Genomic DNA, 10,251 nt, shown 5'->3' with positions numbered 1-10,251 from the left:
TATCCTTATAGCAGACTGACCAAGGTTTATATTAATGAGATGATGAACGTAATGGCCATGTGCTCATGGTGTACGGTGACCTCACTGTCGGGCTCTAACACAGGAAAGCATGTGATAATGTAGGGTCGACTCGATGGTTTTGAACTCTTTCTTTGGAAATTGGAATCTTTTAGAAACTTATACAATATTCTTCAAAAACGATCAATTTGATTGATGGTTGTAGCCTGTAGGTATCACAGTGAATCTTAGAAACTTATGCAATAGTTTTCGAAAAGGATCAGTATGATTGATGGTCATAGCCTGTAAGTAGCACAGTTAACCTCCCCTTGCCCGTACAACTTAAGCACATATGATTACCGGTATGCTGTGATTATAGGGTAATTCCACCCAAATCCTCTTAAGTTTTAATCATAATTGAATACAAGGAAACTAATTTTAGAAATAGACAGCCCAACCCTATTGTGTTAACTATAATTTTAGAAATCAAATTATAGTTAGTCAATGATCTAGTAATTCGCTAATCACTCAAGAGTTTGAGATCTTTAATTACCAATAAAGTTAGGTGTTTTATATATAAAAATTCATATTTTTTATATTTAAAATTATCAAAATTTATAAAAAAAAATAAAATACAAAGTTATCGAATGGTGAGAAAGATTTGGTAATAGATATTTAGCTAAAATAATACAATTTTAAATCTTCTTGAAAATATTTGAGTTATATATGTTTTCATGATTTATTGAGTAGATTCATTTTTATTGAGATACTTAAAATTAGAACTTGAATCTTGAAGTGTGAGATATAGGGAACATAGAAGAAGAGTATCTCTAATACAATCCAAAGTGTGGTAATTTTTTTTTAGTGCAAATTAGGAAGGTAAGTCTTTTGATACATCCAAAAATTAAATAAAAATCCATTCAATAATAAGTCATAATAGTAAATTATTAATTTAAAATTTAACTCATTTGATTCATATTATTACTTTTAAAAATTTACTTAAAATATATTTAAAATTTAATTCTTAATGCTTATAATTTTTTCTTCTATTTTAGATTATAACGACTTTGCATCAACAAAAATAATGTCAAACTTTATCTGCACTTCAGTTATTATTAATGTTCATAAAAAGATGGAATTAAGATTACAATGGGCAAAAAATTAAAGCATCTATTCTAGCGACCAACATTCAATGATCCACTACCACTAGTAAACAACACATGATAATCAATGACTGTTGAGTCATTCACATGATTCTCATCGTTTCCATTAATTCCACTCTCCTGCAGCTGCAATGCAAGCTCAAGCCCGCACACCACTTCACTCATAGCCGGCCTTTTAATCCCCTCGGTAGCCAAACAACTCATAGCTACTTCACCAAATTTTAACAGACTTGGAAGGTTGATCTTACCCTGTAAATAAGGATCCATTATTTGATCAAGGGTTCCATTGTTGTAGCAATGTTGTGCCCACTCTGCTAAACTTATTTGCAAATGATCCATAGCTCGATCTATTGGTGCTCTAGCGCATAATACTTCGCACAACACCACGCCAAAAGAGTACACATCCGATTTCTCTGTTAGTTGTTGAAGACGGAAGTATTCAGGATCCAAGTAGCCAAAGCTGCCCTTGACAGCAGTGCTGATATGCGTGTTGGACAGGTCGTTCATTTTAGACAATCCAAAGTCAGAAACTTTGGCCACCCATTTCTCACTTAACAAAATATTTGTGGTCTTCACGTCTCTGTGAATGATGGTGTGCTTGGGACCTCTGTGAAGATAATGTAGCCCATGAGCAGCAGCAATACACATTTTGAGCCTTTTTTCCCATTGTAATGGGGGATTGTTCGTATTGTAGAGGTGATCTCTCAGGGTTCCATGAACCATGTAGTCATACACAAGGATCATTTCGTTATTGTCTTTGCAATAGCCCATTAAAGAAACTAAATTTTGGTGCCGAAGTTGAGAAAGCATCTCGATTTCGGTCCTAAACTCAAGCACCCCTTGTTGTGAACCTGGATTCAAACGTTTGATTGCAACAGGGATGGAGCCAGCATTAATGAATCCTTTGTACACGTTGCCAAATCCTCCTCTTCCGATGATGAAATTCTCATCGAAGTTGTTGGTAGCTGCTTTTATCTCCCTTAGTGAGAAGTGGCGACAAATATCAGAAGGTAGAGCACGGCTACTTTTGTTGGCAAATTTACTGGAACGTATCCTTAAAATCAAGAAAAATAGAAGAGAGGCTGCTGCAAAGGTAGAAATTAGACCAACAACAGCGACAATTATTTTCCACTTCTTTCCTGATTGCTCGATTGGCGGCTTCATAGGTTCGAGAAGATTGGGCATGGGATCAGGGTTAGGTCCGGAAAGATCACCACCCTTGCTCAATTTGAAAATTTCAACTCCATTCAAGATTGCATCGATATAGCGACCTAGGGCAGGGTGTAGCTTAATTGAGAGATTTTGTTTCTTTTGATTTCCTTTATTTTTTATTGCCACTACGTAATCTCTATACGTTGGAATCCGACTTCCACCGCTCCACGCTATAACGTCTGCTTGACTTTCTGCTGTTAGATTGGCTATGAAAATCACAAAGACTCTATCACCTGGTTCTGCTACAACGTCGTGCATCTCACAAAAATGCAACCTCACAAAGTAATCAAAGTCAGAATCAACAGGAAACTGCCAAGTTAGATTTGAGTGCTCATTGAAAGTCCTGTTTGGCCCCATTACTCTAGCAGTTCTATAGATGGATTCCGGAGCAGAGAATGATGGTATAGCGCTGAAGGTGAGATTAATACTGTTGTTAACCGTAAAATATGAATCTGATGTTATGTATTCAGAGTCGTCTGACCAGGCTCTGTACATGCCAGTGTCTTCTGTGGGCGGGATTGACATCCCGCCAACACTGAGCCGGTGCAACATCTCAAGGGCAGTGTCGTTTCCAAACGAGTACAAGTTAGACTGGCCAAGAAAGCTCACACCTGCATCATTGGCAGGTCTGTAGAATAGGTTAGCGGGCATAGACACAATTTCAATCCCGTTTATAAAAGCATATGCATCTGTGATAGCAGAACTTGGAGTGAATGTTATGTTTAGGTTCTGACCGTCTTGGATACTAACGCAGAATTCTTTAACAAGAGTTTCCTCGCCTTGAGCATGAAGTAAAGCACTGAAGTTTCTAAGAAGTGTAAATGGACCTGCCTTAACAGAGAAGAAAGCCTTAGACAGATTAAATCCCGGATATGAATTTACATGAAAGTGCAAGCGAATGAACTTTTGCCCACTAGTAAGGGGAATTATGTAGCTGAATTCGGAGTAAGAAAGGCGGCCTGTGATGTAGGGTACATGGCCAGTAGAGGCATTCAAAAATACGGATAGTTTGTTTTGTGAATTTATGACGGGGAATTTAGAATTGCTTTCCCCACTCCACAAGCGGCCATCCCAAGCTATGGAGTCAGAGAAGGAGCCACAGTTAATTGAGATGTTTTCAATAGGGATATAAGGAGGCACTGCCTCACCTATAATGAAGATACAGAAATTTAAAAGTTGGAGAAGTAACAGGCTTTGCAAACTAAAACTTTTATTGCTTCTATTCATCATGATGAAGAGAAACACAAGAGAAAGAAAGAAAGAAATAGGAAGGGCGTTTTGATCCGGAAAGCCAGAAGACAAGAAATTAGACCTTGTAATTACAAGTACAACCAGATAGTATACACGATTCCGATTGACTGATTAATAATTGGCCTTACGTGGGGTTTAGCATCAAAGGGAAGCTGTGGGGAAAATGTTGGGCCTGTTAGAGAGAGAAACAAAAATCATATGGTAGAATTCAAAATCAAAATTTAAATGTTGGACCAACTTTGCATATTACATATTCCCTAAACTGAAGCGTGTGAGACGAGCTAGCTAGGGTTGAAAGGCTTTCAAAGTCTTTGGCAGATATTCTAAACTGAAGCGTGTGAGACGAGCTAGCCAGGGTTGTAAGACTTTCAAAGTCTTTGGTAGATATTCTAAACAGTAGTTGCACTTTCCTTTCTTTTTGGGTAAGTTGTTTATCTTTACTTTGTAATAGAAATATTAAATGGACTTACCATATAAGTCGAAACATATTAAAATTTTGAGTCACATAGTTATTTTTGCTTTGTAATAGAAAAACTCTTCTGGTTTATTGTTGCTTTAAGAGTCAAATATTAAAAATATTAAATGTGATTTGAATTTTAAATTAAAAAGTTTTAAAATTTTCTTAATTTGTAAAAGAGGTAGATGAAGAGAATTTTTTTAAAAAATTTCAGATTAAATGAGGAGAGAGAACTCTCTCTATCCTTTGTTCATCTTATTAAATATTAGCATCCTAAAATCAAATTAAAGATTACTAATGAGCTCAGCTAAGATGATGCGAGGTCTGTTATATTTGAGAGGTGATCACCATTTAATGCATAATGTTTTTTCATCATATGTAAATAAAATAAGTAGATGGATAAAAAAATTTTAAAAGTAGATTAAAAAATTAAAAAAATCAAATTAAATATTTAATCTTAAAACTTTGGCCAAAAGTAGCACTGCAAAACAATTACTCAAAGACAAAGACCAAGACGTGGAAGTGGCATCATTGCCATATATCTTTCTTTTGCCTTTTTTTTTTTTTTTTACTTTCAGTCCTATTCTCTACCCACTTTGATTAATTATATGTATCATATGTTCCACGTCCTGCCTTTCCTGTTTGCTTTCCAGCTTTAGGGTAGAAAAGATTAATAAAATATTTACTATATATTCTTTATTTCTTGGAAGGATGGTAGAAAGGACAAGAGATGGAGGATAAAGTCATAAAGCTTGATAGGTTTGCTGTGGCAAACTGCAAAGGTATTCACTACTTCAAAACTTGTCAAATTCATAAATCATTTTTTTTTTGTTAGCCAGTTTAAATTTAATTAAGTTAATTTATAAAATTTATGTTAAGAAATAATACTTAACATATTTTAAATTTAAAATTTTTATACTAAAAATTTTATTTTTTTATTTTTAAATTATAATTTTTTATAAAAAAATATTTTTTTTAATTTAAATGAAAATTAAAATTCATTTTTTGCATGGGATAAAATAGATGTGATATGTCTTTTATAAATTGCTCATTTTAATATAGTTTTTGTATTTTTTTATAACTAAACTTAAGAAATTAAAACTAAAAATAAATAGCTTAAGATTTGATAGTTAACTAGTATTGTCTAAGGAATGCTTTTGCATTTGGAAAAAAAAAATTGGGTTGGAAAAATCCATTTAAAAATATGATGAGAAAAAAGTGTTTAAAAATTTTAAATGTTTGATATTGTTGTTAAAAATTAATGTAAGAAACTAAAATCTTTAAAAATTTATATAATAATAAAATATTAAAAATATAGAATAATGTTAAAGAAGCCTTGATTTAGTGGTAAAGAGGAGATTCTAGAATCTTGAGGCCTAATACTTAAATCTTATTATGTGTAGGTCTAGTTATGTTTTACTTTCTTAATTAATTATTCGATAACTGTAACTTAATTATAATATAATAGTTGATTATATAATACTTAAATAAGATTATAACAATTGAAATATATAAAAATAATATAATCAAATTTTTTATCTCAAATACATTATATATATTTAATAAGCAACTAATTTATATATGAATCTAATGAGACATGTCTCGATACTCTATTTCCATTCAAATACCATAATTTTTACCTTATTTTTGCTTCTTCTCTAACATTGTCTAGGTTTTTATATCATTTCTATTAGTATCACAATAGCTCTAATACTAGTTGTTAGGCAAAAACCCCTAATCAATGAAATATGCAAGTTAGTAAAAACAAAATCAAACGATCAATCAATCACAAGAGACAATAATTTAATGTGGTTCAACCCAACTAGCTTTCATCCACGAATGAGAAAAAATCCAATAATTGTAAAAGATTACAAACAAAAATCAAATCAAATACTCATAATCAACACATATGTACCATCTCATTCTCTTTCAATCTTATGAAATATTTTCAATCCAAGCAAGTATATACTCATATGTACTCATACAACATACCTATGTAGATTCTCTCATTCTTCTCTAGTCCATTCAAGCATACAAACTTATAAAGACCTTTTTAATCTCTTTTAATCTTATAGGATGTCTACCTCATAAAATCTTATAATTATTTTACATATTTTTCTCATACCTGACTTTATGAAGATTTTACCTATTTATAAGCATACTAATTTGCCTATCAAGAATCATTTTTCTTTTAGAACTCTTGTTCATAAGTCTTCTTATCTATCAAATAATAGCTATCCAATCTCATCTTGAATAAATCTCTATACAAATCTTTTATAAGATTTAAGTCAATCCCAACAATCTCCAATTTGACTCAAATTCCATCAATAAGCAATTTTCATGTTATACATGCTTAATTCCACTTGCAATGGAAGTTTTATAACAATCTTTTCTGTGTATTCATGCTTTTCACAAATCAATCTATCAAAATATAAACTTAAACTCTTCCCTTGAATTGAGTTTTTTTAGGCTTACCTCTTCCCACATCTTGAACCTTCACTTTGATACTAGTTTTTAGTCTAACTTTAATACTTGTTGTTTGGCAAAAAATCCCTAATCAATTAAATATACAAGCCAGTAGAAGTAAAATTAAATGATCAATCAACCATAAAAGATAATAATTTAACATGATTCAATTTAATCGATTTACATATACAAATGAGAAAAAAGATTTACTAGTAGTAAAAAATTACAAACAAACATCAAATCAAACACTCACAACCAATACCCATTGAGCTCTCATTCTCCTTTGATCCGATGTAGTATTTTTAACCTAAATAAATATATACCCATATGCATCAATGCACTATACCTATGTTGATCCTTTCATTCTATAAAGATCTTATCAATCTCTTATAGTCTTATGGAGTATCTATCTCATAAATTCTTACAACTTTTTTTACATCATTTTCACATACCTAACCTTATGGAGACTCTACTTATTTATAAGTATACTAACTTACCTATCAAGAATTATTTTTCTCTTAGAATTCTTCTCTTACAAGTTATATTGTTTATCAAACAATATTTAGCCAATCCCATCTCAAAAAAATCTTTATACAAATCTTTTATAGGATTTGAGTCAATCTCAACAATTTCATAATTTAACATGGAATTTCCACCTCTTGGGATCCTATGTTACTATGAATCACTTAATTATTTTCCCTTCCTATGATTTAAATAAAATGTTAATTTGGCCAATTTCAAGTGGTAACAACTTCCAATCTTTTCTTTTCCTTTTGTTTTATTAAATCATCATTTGGTGAACTGATTTTATGAGTGATAATGTCTATGTAAAATATGACATATGAAATTAAAATTAATTATTTTAAGAGCCTGTACTATCTAATATAAATATGTTTAGCATGCATTCAAAGTCTTTGATAGATGTTCTAAATAACAGTTGCACCTTCTTTTCTTCTTGGATAAGTTGGTTATTTTTGCTTTGTAAGAGAAATATTAAATGGACTTACCATATAAGCGAAAAATATTAAAATTTTGAGAGTCAAATAGTTTATTTTTGCCTTGTAATAAAAAAACTCTTCTAGTTTATTTTTGCTTTAGGAGTCAAATATTAAAAATAATAAATGTGATTTGAATTTCAAATTGAAAATTTTCAAATTTTTCTTAATTTGTAAAAGAGGTATATGATGAGAATTTTTTTAAAAATTTCAAATTAAATAAGGAGAGAGAACTCTCTCTATCCTTTGTTCATCTTATCAAATATTAGCATCCTAAAATCAAATTAAAGATTGCTAATAAGCTCAGTTAAGATCATATGAGGTTTGTTGTATTTGAAAGGTGATCACGATTTAATGTATAATATCTTTTCACATGTAAATAAAGTAAGTAGATGAATAAAAAAATTTAAGAGTAAATTAAAAAATTAAAAAATCAAATTAAATATTTAATCTTAAAACTTTGGGCAAAAGTAGCTCTGGTAAACAATTATTCAAGGACTAGGACCAAGACATGGAAGTGTCATCATTGCCATATTTCTTATTTTTACATTTTCTTTTTTTTTTTTTCACTTTCACTCATATTCTTTTCCCACTTTGATTAATTATATGTATCATATGTTTCATGTCTTGCCTTTCCTGTTTGCTTTCTGGCTTTAGGTTAAAAAAGATTAATTAAATATTTACTATACATTTTTGGTTTCTCGGAAATATGGTAGAAAGTACATGAGAGGGGCGATAAAGTCAAAAAGTTTGATAGGTTTGCTGTGGCAAACAGTAAAGGTATTCAGTACTTCAAAACTCGCCAAATTCATAAACCAAATTTTTTTTTTGTTAGTGAGTTTAAATTAATTAAGTTAATTCATGAAATTATGTTAAGAAAGAATATTTTATATATATTTCAAATTTCAAATTTTTGTAATTAAAATTTATTTTTTTATTTTTAAATTACAGTTTTTTTATAAAAATTTATTTTTAATTTAAATGAAAATTAAAATTCATTTTTTGCATGGGATAAAATAAACGTGATATGTCTTTTATAAATTGCTCATTTTAATTTAGTTTTTTTTTCATATTTTTTTATAACTAAACTTGAGAAATTAAAACTAAAAATAAATAGCATAAGATAGTGATAGCTAACTAGTATTGTCTAAAGAATGTTTTTTGCATTTGGGAAAAACACTTGGGTGGGAAAAATCCATTTAAAAATATGATGAGAAAAATGTGTTTAAAAATTTTAAATGTTTGATATTGTTGTTAAAAAATAATGTAAGAAACTAAAATCTTTAAAAATTTATATAATAAAATATTAAAAATATAGAATAGTGTTAATGAAGCTTTCACTTAGTGGTAGAGATGAGGTTCTAGAATCTTAAGGCCTAATGTTCAATCCCACTAAGTGTAGATTTGATTGTCTAGTTATGTTATATTTTGTTAGTTAATTATTGAGTAATTGTAACTTGATTATAATATAATAGTTGATTATGTAATACTTAATTATGATTATAGCAATTGGAAAATATAAAATAATATAATAAACTTTTTATCTCAAACATATTATATATCTATTTAATAAGCAACTAATTTATATATAAATCTAATGAGACACGTCTCAATACTTTATTTCCATTTAAACACCGTAAATTTTACTTTATTTTTGCATCTTCTCCATCATTGTCTAGGTTTTTATATAATTTCTATTAGTGTCACGATAGTTCTAATAGTAGTTGTTAGGTAAAAATTTAATCAATTAAACATGTAAGCTAACAGAAGCAAAGTTAAACAATCAATCAATCATAAAAGATAATAATTTAATGTAATTTAGCTCAAATAGCTTCCATCTACGACTAAGAAAAAAAATTCAATAGTTTTAAAAAATTACAAACAAAAATCAAATCAAATACTCATAATCAATACACATGTACCCTCTCATTCTTTTCTAATCCTATGAAATATTTTCTAAATAAATATATATATCCATGTGCACCCGTGCACCCATGCACCATACCTATGTGGATTCTATCATTCTTCTTTAGTTGATTTAAACATACAAACCCATAAAGACCTTTTCAAACTCTTCTAATCATATGGGATATCTATCCCATAAAATTTTATAACTATCTTAAATCTTTTTCTCATACTTAATCCAATAGAGACTCTAATCATTTATCAACATACTAACTTGCCCATCAAAAATCATTTTTTTCTTAAAATTTTTCTCATACAAGTCTCTTTATCCATCAAACAATTCTATCCAATCCCATCTCAAATAAATCTCTATACAAATCTCTTATAAGATTTAAGTTAATCCTAATAATCTTCACCTTGACTTAATTATATCAATCAATAATTTTCATGCTGCATATACTTAGCTTCACTTGTAATGGAAGTTTCATAATAGTTTTCTCTGCATATTCATGCATCATATAAATCGATCTATCAAATTATGAACTCAAACTCTTCTTTTGAATCAAGCTCTTTTGGGTTTATCTTTTTCAATGTCTTGAACCTTCACTTTGATACCAGTGTTAGTCGAGCTCTAATAGTAATTGTTAGGCCAAAAAAAACTCCTAATTAATTAAAAATATAAGCCAATGAAAGCAAAATTAAATGATCAATCAACTACAAGAGATAACAATTTAATGTGATTCAGCCCAACCAAGTTACATCCATATATGAAAAAAAATTTACTAGTTGTAGAGAATTGTAAACA

At 29.6% G+C, this 10,251-nt stretch overlaps 1 pseudogene; it reads right to left on the bottom strand.

Moving 5' to 3' along the window:
* Nucleotides 1–1,095: 1,095 nt before the first annotated feature.
* LOC111302499 (receptor-like protein kinase FERONIA pseudogene) lies at nt 1,096–3,713 on the bottom strand (annotated as a pseudogene).
* Between the last annotated feature and the right edge of the window lie 6,538 nt (nt 3,714–10,251).

Source organism: Durio zibethinus, chromosome 21, assembly GCF_047325235.1.
Source record: "Durio zibethinus cultivar Kanyao isolate XHJ-2024 chromosome 21, ASM4732523v1, whole genome shotgun sequence".
NCBI lineage: Eukaryota > Viridiplantae > Streptophyta > Magnoliopsida > Malvales > Malvaceae > Durio > Durio zibethinus.
This window is presented reverse-complemented; position numbering and strand designations above follow the sequence as displayed.